Source organism: Leptonychotes weddellii, chromosome 13 (assembly GCF_054177405.1).
Source record: "Leptonychotes weddellii isolate Sample4059 chromosome 13, ASM5417740v2, whole genome shotgun sequence".
NCBI lineage: Eukaryota > Metazoa > Chordata > Mammalia > Carnivora > Phocidae > Leptonychotes > Leptonychotes weddellii.
In genome coordinates, this window is record NC_138381.1 from 23,939,705 (window position 1) to 23,958,231 (window position 18,527).

Below are 18,527 nucleotides of genomic sequence, written 5' to 3' on the forward strand. Positions count from 1 at the left end.
AGGGCCTTTTTAAAATACAATTAGGCTCTGTTTTATTATGTGTGACAGACGAGGCCATTAACCATTCCGACTATTAAATCAGACTTCATTACAAAAAATGGAAGTAACTGTAAATTGCCTTGGGTCACGATCGTTTAGAGCCGAGACATTGCAAAGAAAAACATTAGGGAGCTCTCTACCGTCAAGAAGTTAATCAATCTGACACCCCTCGGTGGGGCGTGTGTGCCCGAGGAAGAGCTGCTCGCTCGCCTCCCCCCGGAGCCGGGCTCCTGGGGCTGGGAGAGGGGGCCCGACCCCTCGGCTTGCCAGAGGAGAGCCAGGAAGGCACCCAAAATAACCTGGAAAATTGGGGGAACACAGAATTTCTTTTTCCCAGAGAGGTTTTGTTGGTTTTCTTTTCTGAAAAATTATCTAAATATAGCAAATGTGATATCAAGTCATACATAATACATTTTTTATGTTTTTGCACCAAAAAGTGACTTTAGAGCTATAAGGAGCAGTGCTATATATAAGATAATGTGTCTCCCCTACTCCCCAAAGTTGGGTGGGGTGACGTCTGTGGACTTGCTAATTGTCAGTGTTTGTGTCGTTCTGCAAGGCCTCCAGAGCCTGATGTTGGCTGTGGGTGGGTCTTGAGGGGGAGGTGCCCATGTCGGGGTGCATCTTGCCCCGCTCTCCTGTGTGGGGGTGGGAAGGAGGGGATGGAGAAAGCAACACAGTTAAGGGAGCTACAAAAGATAAGAGGAGACCCAGCCCCTGTGCCTCCTCTCCCCCAGGCTCCTCTTAGCCTGGAGAGACCCAAAGCACAGCGTCCTCCAAATGGCGGGGGGGTGGGGTGGGGAGCAGGGCCTGGCCTGGGACAGAGCCAAGGAGGGCCCCAGGAGCAGGGTGGTTGGCTGAGTTGTGTCTGGGGCAAGTCTCCAGCCTTGAGATGGCACCAGGCAAGGGGTGGGCAGAGGCTACTCAAGGCCAGCCCAGGCGGAGGGAGGGAGAGGCTGGCTGGGGTGTGGGCCTGTCTACACAAGGGTTTCCTGGCAAGAGTTAGCCGTCTTGGCGGGGTGGGGTGAGTATGCCCATCTGGGAGGCTGTCGGCTGCTGAGAGCTTGCCCTGGTGCCTTCCTTCCAGCCCTTTCGTTCTTCCTCCCACCCTGCTGACCGAGTGGCACCCGGACCCACCTGAGCCAGAGGTCACCTTCCTTCTGGTGCGGTCCGGGGGCCTCCGGAGGCCTGCACAGAGCATGTCTCCTCCACAAAGCCTCCCAGGCTCTGCCTGGGCTACGCCTCTGTGCTCGGGACCCTCCGGCCCCCTGAATGTCCCGCCGCTCTGCTGGCGCTGAGAGCTGCTAAATAAGTAGTTCTTTGCCAACAAGTCCCCGTCCCGGGCTCCAGCTCTCCGTTCCAGCACACCCCGCCCTTCCTTGTCTTCTGCTTAACTGCTCTAGACAATTCCCTACAGCCCAAGGACACGGCCCTGACCCTCCGGACTGTTCGGGAGCTGTCCCATCTATGTCTGTGGCCTCCCTTGCTGCAGCTCTGCTCCAAGCTCTTCGCACTTGGCCTATGGCTCCTTCCAGTCTCCCTAACTCTGGAGGTGCCGTTCCCTTTGCCTGACTGCCTGGCCTCTCTTCTCCACCCAGGGAAATCCCACTCCTGCTCGAAGACCCGGCCCTCGGCCACCTCCTCCTAGAAGCCCTTCTCGGACCTGCCAGGGTTGAAGAGTCACGGCACCTGCCCGCCTCCCCTCCCCGCCCTTCCTTCTTTCCAACAAATAGGCACTGGGCAGCTTCTGTGCCAGGCCCCGTCACAGGAGCTGCGGACTCCAAGCTGCGAACATGTCTCTGCCTTCATGGAACCGGCATTCTGGGCGAGATGATCAGTCAGTGTGAGCCCAGGAGGTGGGAATATGTGCTTTGAAGAAACATAGAGCAGGCTCAGGGGACAGGACAGGGGGCAGTGGGGCGTGGTCAGGGAAGGCCTCCAGCACAGAGGAATCGGAACAGCCCCTGAAGGAGGTGGGGGAGCAGATACCCCAGCGGCAGGGCAACTGCGGGCTGTTCCCACAGCACGGCCCAGGGCCAGGGACAACATTGGGGCCTGTATTGCATCGTGTTGCCTGAGCAGTGGTTGTTCAAGCTTCTGCTTGCTCTGGCCTCGGGAGCCACTCGTGGGCAAGGACCGTCCCCTTGCTCTCTGCATCTCCCCCGGAGCCCAGCCCGGCGTCGGGCACCTGAGGGCACTCGGCACCTGCCCTCAGGTGGCAGGAGGAATGGCTGTGCGAACGCAGGAAGAGGTGAGTGCCTTTCTGGACATGTGCGGGGCACCGCAGCGTCTGTCTCCCCGCGTCCACTCACGTCCTCGTGCCCCAGGAAGGGTGACAGAGTGCTCCCCTCCCAGGAGCTCCATCCTGGAACTTTCCTGTCTTGGATGAGAAGCTGACCACCCAGAGCGTCTCGGGAGCCCCACACAGCTGGCCTTGTGCTCTTCTGTCTTGCCCTGCCAACAGTGAGAGCCAACACAGACTTGTCTCCCAGGGTCTGGGACAGAGGTTCCATGGGCTCCGGCAATAAGGGAGCATGACTTTGAATATCTGTGTTGTTTCCTTGTTTGTATTTTTACTGCGAAGATGGGGTTTGAGACACAGAAGAATCAGGACTCAGACTTTTCTTTTGGTAAGAAGTCCAAAATGAAAGTCCTTAGAAATGTTAGCCTTGGGACAAGTGAAATCTAAATGATTCTGTCCACAGGTGTGATCAGCAAATCACCCCAGACCCGGTGGTCCCACGATCTTGTGCCTGTAGAAGCAGGCAGGCCCCTTGGGGGTCTGTCCTTGTTCCCGCCACCAAGCTAGAGGGGGCGTCCCAGCGCGGCCAGGAAAGCGGGCTCCCAGTGCAGCCGAGGCCCTCGCCGTCCTTCTGTCGGCCGCTCACCAGGCACCCACACACCCTGGAGATAGCACTGTTGCCAACTATGGTGATTTCAGTCCTTCTGTTTTTCCTTCCTGGAGACCAGGACCTTCCTGAAGTCCGTCCATACGGAGCTCCTCCCATGCACTCCTGGGCCATTTCCTCCACAGGCTGCTCCCTGGGGAGGGGTGAGTCACTAGATCTGTCACTGTCCCTCTGCAGAAGGGTAGGCTGCAGTGAGGGGCTGGGAGTCCCACTAGGGTTTTCTTTGGCCCTTACCTCCTGGCTCAAGAAAAGCAGAGTTCTGTTCTAACTTGGAGCACATCTAAGTGATGGCCCAAGCCTGGCAGGCTGCTGGTTTTCTCTGGCAGGGAAGGAGCTTTTCACAGCTTTCGGCCGTGGGAGGGCTGCTGTCTCTGGGGACAAGAAGACTTCCTGCTCAAACCCGCTGCGGCTGGTTAACCATGCGACACCAGGAGAGGGCGCCCGAGGACCAGTCAGCCCTCTCATCCTGGGGTCCCTCCCGCCACCCAGCCCCCGGCCCCGCAGCCTCTCCGTCCCTCGGACCCCAACCCTTGACTCCTGGAGCCCTGACCAGGGAGCCCAATGATGGGCTCCAGTGGAAACTGCCTTTAACAAGCCGGGTCGTCTTTGCACATCATGTCTCCCCCTGGACCCCCATGTTCTTCACCTGGCAAGTAGAGATTAAAATGAAAAATGAAAAGAACCACCACCCTGTCTTGCAAACTGCATGGAACATGAGCCTGTATGAAGCTCCAACCCGCTGCAGCTGAAGACGTGGCTTAGAAAGTGCAGGGCAGTGTGCGCACACGGGCTTGTGGCTACATTTTTTGTTTAATAAATGCACTGCCATCTGGGGGGAGACAGCCAGTTGCGGGATGTATCAGCCTTTAAAAGGGGGAGGTAATGACAAATATTTAAGTCAAGATCAATTTTCTGAAGCAATAAAGAAAAGCCAGAGATAAATGCTAGTAGTTAACCAGAAACTGTCACCCATCTCTTTTACTTCCGCCAGATTATATGAATACACAGTTTATGGAAAAAGAGAAAAAAGTAAAATGTTTATTTGTGAAATAAACAGAAGAAGGCAAGTTGTTGAAATATGGAATCAAGCCAATCTTCGTGGCTACTTTGCTCTTTGATATCTCAGGTTTGGAGTTACGGTGTTTTCACACATCATTGCCAAGCGTGGGGACATCCGCCACTCCTGGAGCCTTGTCTTGAGTCAGTTCTGACCCTGTCTCTTGTTCAGAGGTGGCCTCCAGCTCTCAGGGCATGGGTCCCCTCTCTTCGGTGTCACAGTGACTTCCAACCCGAGTGCAGTGACCCTCCCTCTTCCTGGTCCTCCTGCAACATTGGTGAGCAGTCATGCCCTCTGAGTTTGAAACAAGAATTAAAATCTGCATTCACAAGTGGTGACTGGAGGGTGGGGGAGACAGTCTGACAGGGTTCCTTTAACCTGCCCATGGCTCATTCTCCACGACCGTTTCAAGCAGACCTCACTCTCCCCAACCTCCCTATGTGCCCTTCCATCCTAGGCACCCGAGGACCAAGTGTCCTGCTCCCGGAAAAGGGAAGAACAGCCACCAGCTGGGCACTGGCCTGTGAGCCTTCCAGCCTGCCTCGTCCACACCGGCTTCTCCCCTGCCCTCCTGTAACAAGAGGCGAGGGGTCCCTTGGAGTCTCACTCCATTGGTTCGCTGACCCCACCCTGCGTCTTGATTTCTCCTTCTCTCTTGGATCACAATGCTCAGTCGCTCCCGTTGCAAAAGAAAACCTTACTCCCAGCTGCCCGCCTTCTGCTCTCATTCCCAATCAGGCTTGTCAAAAGAGCTTTCCACACATCTTCCTGCCCTCTCTCATGTCTCCTGATCCTCAGTTCACTCCAGGTGGGGTCCTGACCCTGACCTTGCTTTCTTGGCACTGCCTTTGCTGGGGTCACCAGTGGTCTCCATGTTGTTAAACCCGGCAGACACAACCAAACATCTGTCCGACTTGCCCTCTGAGTCCCTAATAGGCCAGTTGCCATCTCGCTCCTTCTTCGGTCCCTCCCTCTCATTAACTTCAGGGACCCCGTTCTACTGGTTGGCTTTCTTCCTCTGTTTCCTTTACAGGCTTTTCCACGTTCCCTCATTGGACTGCCTAATGCTGGAGGTCTGCAAGGCTCTATGTTGCATCCTTGTTTTTCTTTCAATCTTTTCAGTATAGGAAATTTCAAACATAGATAAAAATACACTTGATCTTAGCCAAAAGGCCGAGAAGCGATCGAACATAGATAAAAATAGAAAGAAGAGTATAATGAACCCTTAGGTACTCATCACCCATCTTCAACAATTACCAACTTAAGGCCTACATATTCATAATAGTCATTCTTCCCCTGGTTTACTTTGAGGTAAAGTACCATACTACCCATTATTTTATGTGTAAATGTTTGGTATATTTGTCTAAAAGATAAGGACTCTTAAAAACATAGCCTTCATATCATTAACACACTTCAAGTCTATTTAACAATAACTGGTTAGGTCCATGGGTTCTCTCTTTAGGAATCTCATTGACATTCATGGTCTTAAGCAGTCTTCATAAGCCAATGACTCCAGGCTTAAATCTTCAATCCAGATCTTTCTTTCAGCTCCAAAACCCTATTTCTAATTCTCTATTTGACATTTCCTCATGCTGGGTTTGGAGGCACCTCAGATGTAATGTGTCCCAGACAGAGCTCATGATTTTCACCCTCACTCTGCTCTTCCTCTGGGCCAACTCTGTCTTGGCAAATGTACCAGAACCCTGGTACACCTCCTTCATTCACCTTTACCCCCGCCTCCAATCCATCACCAGATCCCATGAATTCTTCCACCAGAATATATCCTGACAAGCCATTCATTTCTCTCATTCTCTCTACACAGTCATGCCAAGCCGCTGCCCTCCCTCACCTGCACTGCGGAGGCCTCTTAATGGCGTTGTTTCTCTCACTTGCACCCTCTGCTGAGCCTCAGCTACACACATAGCAAGTCCATGTCAGAAGAACTATCTGTCCTCCCAGTTAGTAAATTATCACTGCCCTGAGCCACTCCCCAGCCCAGGGCTCCAGCCCTATCCCAACCACCAACCTCCCTCCCTCCGGTAGGCCCCAGCAAGGGACCTCAGAGACCTTGCTATCCTTGGAGGCTCTGTGCTCAAGTATTTTAAAATACATATGGTATTATGATGACCTAAGACTTTTGGTACCTCCCCTAGTGAGATTCAAGGGAAGATCCAGAAAACTTGTGTTCTCCTACCCTCCAACAGCCGGACTAACAGACTAAAAAATACATATGTAGCCCTACCTTGGAAGGGAGAGGGAATTGTGATGGGAGGGTAGATGAGAGGAACTTTTGGGGTGGCTGGTGATATTCTCTTCTAGATCGGGGTGGTGATTACACAAATACATTGACTTTATGAAAATCAATTGGGCCGAGCACTTAAAATTGTGTACTTTCCTAGCCTCTGTTATATTTCCCTAGAGTTTACTTAGAGCATATCACCCAGAGTTTCCCTGTGGTTTCTGCTCAAGGGGGGAGCAGTCTCTTGATCTATTTCTCTTGTTTACATTCTCTCCAGAAGGTTCCGGTACTGTCGTGGGCTCCTGTACATCACTGAGGAGCTCTGCAGGGGTCTGCCCTCCCAAACACCATGGGTGTTGACAGGAGTCCCAGCCTCTGTGAATGGATGGGTTGGAACGGGCCTCCTCTCCTCTCTCACCCCTCCCCTTCAGCCTCCGCAAGATCAACGACTCCAGGCTATTCAGGCAACGGGGAGTATCTTACCTAGGGGCTGGGAGAGTTTCTGGAGTTACTGAGCACCCGGACAGAGATTTAAGTTCAGGCTATTCTGCACTTCCCCTTGAACCTCACAGGGGGAGATACCTAAAGATTCAGGCCCTTAATGTAAAACCGTGAAAAGCCACTCAATCTCACTGCTAATAAGGGGAAATGCAAATTGAAATCCCCGTGAGTCACCATTTCATGCCCATGAGCTTGGTAAAAACAGAAAAGTCTGTTAATACTAAGTGTGGGCAAGGATGTGGTGAGTTCAAACGTTTGCCAGTGGGAGTCTAAATTGGAGAAACACTTTCCCGAGCAGTTCGGCGATAGCCAGAAGAGCTGAAGATGCCCCTGCCTCATTGCCCCAGGCATCCGTCATTTCTCGGTCTCTGCCACAGGGGAGCACGGGAGTCTGGTCAGGAGGAGAATCTTCTTCTAAGATCATGTGCAACAGAAAAAAAAGGGGGGGGGGAAACAACCAGAAAATAAAATTTTGACCTTGTGGCCTCTTTATGTAACAGTGATAATGAATGAACCACAGCCACACGTATCAACATTGTTACAAACAAAGACATAGGCTGAGTGAAGGAAACAATTCACGCAAGGAATGTTCGGTATGGCACCACGGGGACCAAGCTTGAGGACCTGCAGATCAGTACTACAAAACGCGTATGGATGCGTAAGTGTGCATTGAAAGGATGAAAATGTTCACGGGAGTGACCACTGCGTGACAGTGGATGCTTTAGGAGAAGGAGGGCGGGAGGGGTCCACAGGACACCTGAGCTCAGCTCTTGTTCCATTTCTTAGGAGTGAAAATATGAAGTAAATATGGTTTAGTGTTAAATCTGATAGAGCCAGGTGGTGGGAGGATTTTTTATTGTCTGTGCTTGTCCGTATGTTTGATATTTCCGATAAAATCAATCAATTAATGAAAAAAGCTCCTCCCACTCCAAATGGCTCACCTGTCCCGGGTTCAGTCTTTGCTCCCCAGGACTTGCCCCCTCTTCTTCAAGGAGCTTAGTTGGAAGAATCTAAAGCACAAAGTGGAAACTTCCACACTTCTCCCAGGCTAAGCCCCTCCGTGAAGTCCTTTCCTTAACACCACATCCTACACCAAGGACCTTCGGTCTGCGTAGGGCACAGTGTCAGTCTGATGCAAGCATGCTGTTTAGGAGCCGCACTGGCCGGGTCTGAACGCTGGCTCTGCCACTTGTCTGCGGGACCTGGGACAAGTTCCTTCGGCTCTCTGTGCGCCAGGAGGGAGGGAGTGCCAGCAGAGAGGGTGGCCCAGGTGGCTGGAGAGGGGAGCAGGGGCAGCTCCGGGGGGCAGGTGACCCTCACCCTCTGCTGAGCTGGGCTACCTGGCACAGACGGACCAAATCATATTTCTCTGTGGCGGCAGGAAAGGGCCACATGGGGGATTGAGTTATCTTAGCAGCAGTCCTTTCCGTTTCAGTCCTACCGTGTGTGCACGCTCACTGGGGACACCAAGAGAGTCTATGTGAAGCAAATTTGCTGTAGATCGCAGCAGACCCTTGGCTACGGCCGCATCCCTGGGGCGCCCATGGCCTGAAGAGACCCCATGGTCTCTTCCATCCTGTCTGCTTTATCTACCCCTACATACTGTCACGTGCATGGCCTTCCGTGATGCTTGTGGGCCTTGCTGAGATGGGGGAAGGGGGAGAGTTATGGGTTGAAGTGGGGTCCCCCCTCCAATTCATATGTTAAAGTCTTAACCTCCAGAACCTCAGAATGTGACCCGATTTGGGGATGGAGTCATTGCAGATGGAACGGATTAAGACGGGTGGGCCCTTCTCCAAGATGACCGAAGTCCTTATAAAAAGGGGAGACGTGGAGACAGGTGCACACACGGAGAGCACCATGTGAAGATGAAGTCAGCGGTCGGAGTGATGTGTTCACAAGCCAAGGAAGGCCCAGGACCGCGCTGGAGGCCGCGGCAGGGTCGTGGAACAGACGCCCCACCACCCCCGAGAGGAACCAGCCCTGCGGACGCCTGGATCTTGGACTCTGGTACCCAGCACTGGGAGGCAGTGCACTTCTGTTGCTAAAGCTCCCCAGTCTGTGGGCCGTCTGTCTGGCAGCCGCAGCGAACTAATCCAGGGACTAATATTACCCCTTTAGGACGGAGGAACTGGGGACCCCCGAGAGCGGGGCTTGCTCAAGGTCACACAGCTGCTAAGAAAACCGAGCTAACGCTTGATTGCCTCGACACTGTCACAGGATGTTTGGCACTTTATAGGAGAGAGTCAGGGAGTTCTTCAGGGGCTGGGAGGAAAAACATATTGCAATTTATTCTTCTATTAAGCATGACCGGTGACAACTGCTTTCTGGGTGGTCTGTTCTGAGCTGGATCTAGACGGTATTTGGGGAAAACAATAGTTTTCACTTATTACCTGTATAAGATCATATAACAAGCCAAATTAATGTCCTGGGACTCGTCATAGTGACTGCAGCCTTCAGACACGCTGTCAGCACGCTGGGTAATTAGAACGAGTCTGGCATGTTTGGCGGCTTAATTTACGGCACCTTTGGCATTTTGGCGCAGCCTTGGCCTTCTGATCCAGGCGTCCTTTCTGCTTTGTATCCTTGGGTGTGGATGATTCTCAGCTTCTTGCCTTGGGAGCAACCCCCCCGCTCCTGAGACTCTGACACAGCTGGTTCCCACGCTGTGCTCTTGGCTGGAGCATGTCGAGGGGGGAAGGACAGGGCCCCTGGGGTCCACAAACACGTATTCCAACGCCAGCTGTCCATCCAGAGCTGTGTGGCCTTGGCCAAGCCACATCCCCTTTTGTGCCCTCGTTTTCCCACCAATAACTTGAGGGGCTTGGACGGGAGGATTAGCTCTTTCCAAACTGGGAGGAGGTGGGTGATCTGCAAAGAAGGTAAAAGAGGCCAAGTGTGGGGCTGGCTGATCAGCTATTTTTGGTGTTTAAAACTTCCTTATAAAGTGGTGGGTTATTCTCCAACATGAGTCTGAGCTGGACACCCACCTGTCAGGCATCCATCAGCCCAGCTTGGTCCTGTGATCTTGCCCATGCTCATTGGACCCTCTTAGGTGAAAAAGGCAGGAAACATGAATTAATAATGATTTGTACAATTTAATTGGCAAGCAACTCTTCAAATAGAAGTCTTTTGGGGTGGTCTTATTAAAAGGCATGTTTGATTCTAAAAAGGTGGAGAACAACTGGGCTGAGGCCCCCAGATTGCTGCCTGCTCTAAAAGCCCGTGATCCCAGCCCTACACTGGATTGGTGCCCTCAGGCTCAGTGATCCAGGTGGCTGGAGCCCAGCATCTGTGATCCGTCTTCATCAACTGCTGTGTCCCCTAACTTCCCTCCCTGCCCTGGTCATGCCGTATCCTCATCCCTCCTTGGGTTATAATTGAAGGTCATCTGCTATGAAAGGGTTTCCATCTCCAATTTGTTGCCAGTTGCTAAGATCATCCTTGGCAATTTCTGTATATATCTTCGTGTTGAGAATGACTTTTGAATATGTCTTTATGTCACACGTGGGTACCTTCCCCGTAAGAAGTGCGACTCCTTGAGCATCGGGATAGAATTATTTACGGCCTGTAACTGGATCTGGGGCCATGGATTCTTCCAGCCCGTGGCCAGGACCTCTGCCTCTGGCACTGTGGTGTCAAGCTCAGTGACGGAGAGTCTCTGAGGGTGAATCAGTGATGGCTGGTGCAGCTAGTCGGGGGCCCGGCCGGGAAGCAAACCCTGGTCTGACTGATTTTGTAAGCAGTGCTCCTTTCTCTGTGATGGCATCATGCTATGCCTGTAGGAGGTGGACCCAGAGGGCAGGGCTGGCTTCAAGGGGCCTAGTAATAAAATATAACCTTCGTGGGGAAAGAGAAGTGCCTTCCTCAGCTCAGGGGGTGTCCAAAGGAGCAGCAGGGGTAAGGCCAACTTTAGAGGCAGGTGGAGCAGTCTGCTTCAAGTCTGGCCGTGGGCTGACTCAGGGGTCCGCACTGGTGCAGCATGGAAAGCCATGAAATCACAGACATTGCTATTGTCCACCCACTTCCCTCTTTTTCTCTAATGATAGAATTCCCTCCCTTTTTTTAAAAATTAGGCACTTAGCTGCACCTCACAAAGGCTACTTTTCCCTGGCTCCCTGGCTATGTGACTAAGTCCTAGCCAACAGGATGCAAGCCACAGTGAGGACGTTTTCTTAAAGAGAAGGAGTGTTCCTTTTTCTTCCCCTTTCCTTCTTGCTGCTCCCTGGAAGGTAGACGTGATGGCTGGTATCAGAGCAGCAATCTTGGCCTTGAAGTGACCTTGTAAGCCACACCTGGTGGGACCACAAAATAGAACGTGCTTCTTCATGACCCTGTGGGGTGTCACACCAGTCCCAGTCCAACTACCTCTGGACTTCTGTGTGAGACAGAAGTAAGTTTCCATTTTTGCTTAAGCCGTTGTTCCTTTGGGGTTTCTGTCTCCTTATCCCAAATTACAGAGAAAGCTTTAATCATTTTTTTTTCAGTTTTTTGTTAATTCTTTTGATTACTTCTGGTGCTGGTACCTCTCTAACACTTGCTTAAATCTCCCCTGCTTCAGCCAAGAGAACATCACTCGTTGAGGCTCAGAGCCTTTGGCAGGCACTAACATCTAACTGTAATTTATTGACATTGTTTTGTTTCTATGGTCTTTATTTTTAGGTTACCATTTACTTAAGGTAAATGATACTCTTTTCCATTTACAATAGTGACATGAGGTCACTTTCCTTTTAAAATAATTTACTTAAGCAAAACAATTGGATTGATTTAAAAGATATTAAATGACTAAGAGTACAGGTTACGGCAGTGAGGGCGGAATCAAGGAGGCGGCTGGAGGCTGACTACAGCCGGGGAAATTAGGATATAGATTGTGCCACTTTGGAAAGAATTATCTAGATATTTCTTCCTTCAGTATTTTGTAGTTCTTGTTTTTGATGATTCAAAGTAGTCTTGTAGCAGAGCTAAGCTACCTAATTCCCGAAGGCAATAATTTGGTAAATATTCCCCCAGACCAAGCATGATAGTTAGAAAGTGTGAGTGCTGAAGCCAAACTTCCTGTGTTCAATTCTTGGCTCCTGCGATGACTAGCTCTGTGACATTGGGCAAATTACTGTGTGTCTCTGTGCTCAACATCTCACCCTTATGATGGAGTTGATGATGTTGTGGAGAGGATTAAATGATCAATCGTACGTAAGGCACCGAACTGAGCATCTGACATACATTAAGTATGCAACAAGTGGCAGCTATTTTTACTATGGTTATGTCTGGCTTGAATGCATCCAGAAGTCAGTGTTGAAAGCTTTATACTAAGCTCTTGGATGTAGAATAACTCTGTCCTGATGCTCAAGATGTTTTACATCTTAAAGGTAGATTTTTCTTAGGTTTTCTACCAATATTCTTTTTCTGTTCCAGCTCTAATCCAAGATACCACATTGCATTAATCTTCACATTTACCTTAGTTACCTCTAATCTGTGACAGTTCCCCATTCTGTCCTTCTCTTTAATGACCTTGCCACTTTTTAGGACTATTGGTCTGGTATTTTGTAGAATTTCCTGAAGTTCATTTAGTAAAATGCTTTCTCACAAGTAGGCTGCTATTATAGATTTGGGGGAAGAATCTCCAGAGGTGACATGTCCTTCTCACTGCATCATATCACAGGGTATATGATGTCAATATGTCTTATTACTGGTGATATTAATCTTGAGTGCTTGGTTAAGGTGGTGTCTGCCAGGTTTCTCTACTATACTATAGAGTTAGTATTTTTCTCTTTTTATAGTCTATTTGTTAGAGGAGAGCCTAAAGTCAGCCTACACTCATGGAGAGAGAAATTAAGGTCTACCTCCTGAAGGGAGGAGTATCAAAGAATTTGTGAATATATGCCACCACAGTAATTAAGAAATATTTTGAGGAAGATATTTTGAAGCTATATCCTATTTTTTCCTTAAACTTTCACTCACTAATTTGAACATTTGTTAGTGGATCTTGCCTGTAGCTATTGTTACTGGGATGTTCTAATGGTGATTTTCTATTTCTCCACTTCATTCTACATTTATTAGTTGGAATTCTTATGAAGGAGGAGGTGTCTCATTCACCCCCCCATTCATTTATTTATTCAATTATTTGTTTATATCAGTATGGACCAAAAGATATTTACTTTATTATTGGGGGATATAATCCAGTACTAATACACTGGGAGCCTTTTCAGAAAGACCTGTGTCCTTTGACATGCTCTCATAATTTTTTTGAGCACTTCCTTACTTTCAGGTACTGCAGGATGCTCAAAGATCATCTTGATTTTCCCTGCCCCAGCCGAGAACCAAACATTTCTCCAAAGAACCCTGGTTCCTTCGCTTGGAGAATGGTATTTAGAAACCAAGATCTGAACACTAGATGTTCTCATCACTATTGGGATGTTACTGCTTCTAAATCCTTTCAGTGTATAGATTTAGGAATGTATGTATATATACTAACTCATGTGAACCCATCTCTCTTTCTCATCATCATCACAAATGAGTTTCTACTGATATCTCCAACACTAATCTAATACAACCAAGTTTATTCTAGCCTTCCTTTCTCTCTCTTGCTTATTTGTAACTTCTTTCTCCAATAGTGAAAAGCCTTACTCTCAGGACTAATAGCAGAATGGAGATGACAGAAGAAAGAATCAGTGACTGTAAAGGCACACCAATAGAAATCATCCAATCTGAAGAAGAAAGAGAAAGAAAGATTGAAAAAAATGAACAAAACCTCCAGGATTTGTAGGACACTATCACAGTTCTCATATCCACGTTATTGAAGTCTCAGAGGGAGAGGAGAAAAAGAATGGGGCAGAAAAAACATTTGAAGAAATAATGACTGAAAACTGCCCAAATCTGGTGAAAGACATAAATTTACAGATTCGAGAAATCCAGGGAACCCCAAGAAGATAAATGTAAAGAAAACCACATCTAGATGCATTATAGTCAGAATACTGAAAACTAGAGAGAAAGAGAATATTTGAAAACAGCTAGAGAAAAATAACACATGACATAGTGGGCAACAGTAATTTTGATACTCACTGACTTCTTATGAAACAACATGGAAGCCAGAAAATAGTGGAACATCTTTAAAGTGCCCAAGGGAAAAATTGTCAACCTAGAATTCTATACCCAGCAAGTATATCCCTCAAAAAAGAAAGCGAGGTAGACATTCTTTTACATTGCCAGCAGATCTTCACTGGAAGAAAGGCAAAAGCAAACTCTTCAAGCTGAAGGGAAATTATACCAGAGGAAGTGCGGACCTCCAGGAAGGAATAAAGAACATCAGTAATGGTAAATATCAGGGTAAGTATATAAAACTATTTTTTCCTTTTGATTTCTTCAAAAAACATAGGATTATTTTAGGAAGAAATTAGAATAGTGTATACGGAGATGTAATACACGTGACAAGTACAGCATAAACAATGCTGGGGGTGGGCTAGTTTAAGGGATAAGTGATGGAACTATACAGTTGTAAAGTTTCTACATCTTTTTTGAAATAGTGTAATATTCACTGAAAAATCAAGGGTATATGCTATAATCCCTAGTGCAACCTCTAAAAATCAATGTAAATATTTATATTTAAAAGGCTACTAGATATATTAAAATAGAATTCTAAAATATATTTATATGGCCCAAAGTAGGAAGGAAAGGGGGAATAAACAAACAAAAACAGAGGAGACAAACATAACAAATAATAAAATGGTAGACCATGTCAATAATTAAATATTAATGGACTAAACACTCCAATTAACACATAGTAATTCGCATTATGATTACCATTATTATTGCTGTGGATTGCAGAAGAGTGAGGTCATTCTCTGATCCGGCTAATCTTTTAGAATATCATACAACCCTGAGCATGGAGGGTTTGGCTTTGGGTTATCTGCTGCTTCTGGAAAAACCTTCCTTGTCTTCCCAGCAGGCAGGGTGCTCCTGAAGGGACCATCTGTCTGCCTTCTTAAGCCCCTGCTGAGTTCCCAGGCCTGAGGATGGAATTGGTCCTGACCAAATGCAGGGTATCCCAGAATCAGCACCCAGGAGGACACAACAATCATGGAATCCAACCCGGCAAATGTCTCAGTTTCCCTTAATAGAAATCTCTCATCTGATATTAGTTTTTAAGCAGATTTTTTAAAAGGTAATCAACATGCACATTATATGTTTAAAAAAATGTGCAAAAAGTTTTGCAATTAAAAGTCAGCCTCCCTCCTATCCTGGAACTATAAATCAACAAACACAGATTTTGTTATGGGTTCAGCCTGAACCAGCACTCCCAAGGGACTGTTGGCAGGGGCTGGGGAGGGCCTGGTCACACCAGCAACAGGAGGAGTTGGGTTTTACATTCTTCTCTACTCAAGCAGATGTCTGCCTCATGTTCTTTTTTTAGCCTTTGAAACCAACTTCCTGGAATCTATGTCCTCACCATGGGCAAGGAATAATAGTATTCCAGAAAGCTTGTTTTTATGGAGGAAAATCCAGCTAAGCATAATGGGTTGGTTCTGCCAGCTTTATAAAATACAGAATTTGCATTAAAAGGAAAGTCCTTCATAACTGAGAGTTGAAGGAGTACGGTTGGGGAGTGTAGCTAGAAATAATCTCTGCTGGGTAAATTTAGGGATTAAAAAAAAAAAAGCCATTGGTAAAATGCTACCCGATATTCAAATGGTTTGGAATTGTTTCTCTTCAGAGGATAGGAAAGAGGGGAAAAGTGAAGAGGTCATGGGCTATGGCATCCAGTAGAACTGGTTTTTATTCCCATTCTGCCACAATAGTGGTGGCAAGTCACTAAACACTAAGCCTCAATTTTCCCATCTATAAAATGATCCTGGCACCTAGTAAATATCCAACAAATACAGTTTTCCTACCCAGCTCTCCCGACTCCCTGTGTTCTGGTGTTTTCCAGTTACCTAATAACAAATCGTGCCCAACCCTAGCGGACTAAATGGACAAGACATTGATTTTGCTAAGTGCTAAAGCAGCTTCTGATTATGGCTCCTGGTATTCTCACCCTTGTCTGATCCTCTGCCCTTATCTGTGGCCGGACATAGTGATTTTCTCCCAATGAATGGATATGGCGAACATGATGGGATGTCACTTCCATGATCAGGTTATAAGATGGCTTCCATCTTGCTACCATTTTTGCTCTATTGCCATGGTTTACATGAAGTAAGCCACAGTGTGACGTGAGGCCCACGTGACAGAACTGAAGGCGATCCTGCCAACAACCACAGGAGTGAGCGGAGCCTTCCCCAGGGGTCCCTGGAGATGATGAAAGCCCTGGCCAACACCTTGATTACAGCCCTTGAAAGACCCTGATGCAAAGGACCCAGCTAAGCCATGTCCAGATGCCTGGTCTACAGAGGCTGTGGGAACATAAATATTGTTTCAAGCCACAAAGTTATAGGGTAATTTGTTATGTAGTAATAGGTAACTAATATCTCAGGAATCTGCAATTTGGAGAGGACTAGCAGGGATAGTGTGTCTGTCTTTTACTTGTCAGCTAGGTGCGTGTGGAAGCTGGGAACTGAAATCATGTGAAAGCTCCCTCCTTTCCTTCCCTCTTTTCTGCCCTCCTTCCCTCCTGCACTTGTCTGGAGGTTAATTCTGGCTGTGGGCTGAGACCTTAGGTCGTTGTTGGCTGGAACGCACAAGTGTGGTTTCTCCATGAGGCTTGGGTTTCCTCATAGTAAGGAGGCTGGGTCTCCAGGGAGAGAGAGAGGTAGAGAGCTCACCAGATCAGACATAAGAAAGGAAGAGAGGGACAGAGAGAGGGATAGAGAGATGGAGGGAAAGAAGGAGAGATCGGGAGAGAGAGAGACAGAGAAGGAGAGAGAAAGGGAGAGAGAGAGAGAGGGATAGCACCAGATGGAAGCCATATCACCTTTTCTAACCTAGCATCAGGAAGTACAACATCCCTTCTGCTGCATTCTCTTCATTAGAAGAAAGACCCCAAGGCTGAGCAGTACTCAACGGGAGAGGAATAAGATTCTACTTTTTAAGCAGGATTGTCCAAGAATTTGGAAGAGCATGTGGGATCAGAAATATTGCTATCCCTCCCTTTGGGAAATGTGATCTGCCACATTTGGGCCACTCAGTCTTCCTGCTTTCATCCGGTGTCCCCTCCATCATCATTGCCTTACTTGAGTTGGCCCCCTTTAGGGGATAGGGTACCCAAGTAAGAGAAGATGTCAGAAAAGTCTTTTTCCTAAGTGGTTCCATCTGCCAAGGAATCAACTTGGCCATACGCTCTATCTGCCTTTGGAGGTCTCCCCACTTTGTTCTTCTTTGAAGACGCAATCGATGTGATATGCCAAATATACGTGGATAGCCCATAACTGTGACAAGGAGGAAGCCCTGAAGGTCACTGAAGAGCCACTTGCTTGATGACTTACCAACTCTCTATGTAAACAAATCTGCAAAGGCAACACTTCTTGGTGAGAGAAAGAAATAAAGTAGGGGAGGGATAAGAGACAAAAGAGAGAGAGGGGGAGAGAGATCACCAGATCAGACATAAGAAACAAATCCAGATAGATGAATGGGATTACAAAGATGGAAAGAGGCAAAGAATGGAAAACATGAAATGTAAGAAAGCAATGACCCAATCCTACCCAGAATAAGGAAGTGGGTATAACACTGCTTTTAAGAAACAGCTTTATTGAAATATAACTTACATACTACACAATTCACTCACTTAAACTGTGCAATTCAGTGGTTTTTAGTATGTTCACAGGGTTGTGCAACTATCATCACAATCAATTTCAGAGCATTTTATCACCCCAAAAGAAATCTTGTACCCACTTGCACTCACTCCTCTTCCCCCTCAATCCTCCCAGCCCCAGGCAACCACTAATCTACTTTCTGATAGATTTGCCTTTTGTAGACATTTCATATAAATAAAATGATATAATATGCAGTCTTCTGTGATTGGCTTCTTTCAATTAGCAGAATGATTTCAAGATTCACTCACGTTGTAGCGTGATCAATATTTCTTTCCTTTTTATCACTGAATAGTATTGCATTGTGTTCAGACACCACATTTTATTTATCTATTCATCAGTTGATGGGTTTGGGGTTGTTCCCATTGTCTGGCCATTCTGACCAATGGTGATGCGAATATTTCATGTACAGGTTGTGGGCACGTGTCTTCACCACTCTTGGCTATATACCTTGGAGTGGAACTGCAGCATCACATGATAACTCTATGTTTAACATTTTGAGGAGCTTATAATTTGTTTTCCGAAGTGACCCCAGCATTGTATAAAAGTTCCAACTTCTCCACATCTTTGCCACATCTTCTGTCTTTTGGGAGATGGCCATTCTAGTGGGTGTGAAGTGGCATTTCATTGTGGTTTTGATTTGCATTTCCCTGATGGCTGATGATGTTCCAAATCTTTTCATGGGCTTATTGACCATTTATAAATTTTCTTTCAAGAAATGTCTATTTAGATGCTTTGCCCATTTTATAATTGGGTTATTTGCCCTTTCACTATTGAGTTGTAAAGTTTTTTTTATATAGTCTGGATACAAGTCCCTTATCAAATACATCATTTGCAAATAAATTGTTCCATGCTGTAGGTTGTTTTCTTGATTGTATTTTTAGTATCACAGAAGCTTGTAATTGTGATGAAGTCCATTTATTCTATTTTTTCCTTTCGTTACTTGTGCTTTTGGTGTCCTACCTAAGAAGATTTTGCTTAACCCAAGGGCATGAAGATTTACCCCTATGTTTTCCTTTATGATTTTTATTGTTTAACTCTTTTTT

The 18,527-nt window shown here is 47.2% G+C and overlaps 2 long non-coding RNA genes across 2 annotated transcripts; one reads left to right on the forward strand and one right to left on the reverse strand.

The window, feature by feature from the left end:
* Window positions 1-437: 437 nt before the first annotated feature.
* On the reverse strand, window positions 438-1,259 carry LOC145716750 (uncharacterized). Its single transcript, XR_014139612.1, has 2 exons — window positions 1,177-1,259; window positions 438-677 (listed from the first exon to the last, which is right to left on the reverse strand). It is a non-coding gene; the product is annotated as an uncharacterized LOC145716750 (long non-coding RNA).
* Window positions 1,260-1,624: 365 nt separating this feature from the next.
* LOC145716751 (uncharacterized) lies at window positions 1,625-3,910 on the forward strand. The gene is made up of 2 exons (XR_014139613.1): window positions 1,625-2,290; window positions 2,395-3,910. It is a non-coding gene; the product is annotated as an uncharacterized LOC145716751 (long non-coding RNA).
* The last annotated feature ends 14,617 nt before the right edge of the window (window positions 3,911-18,527 follow it).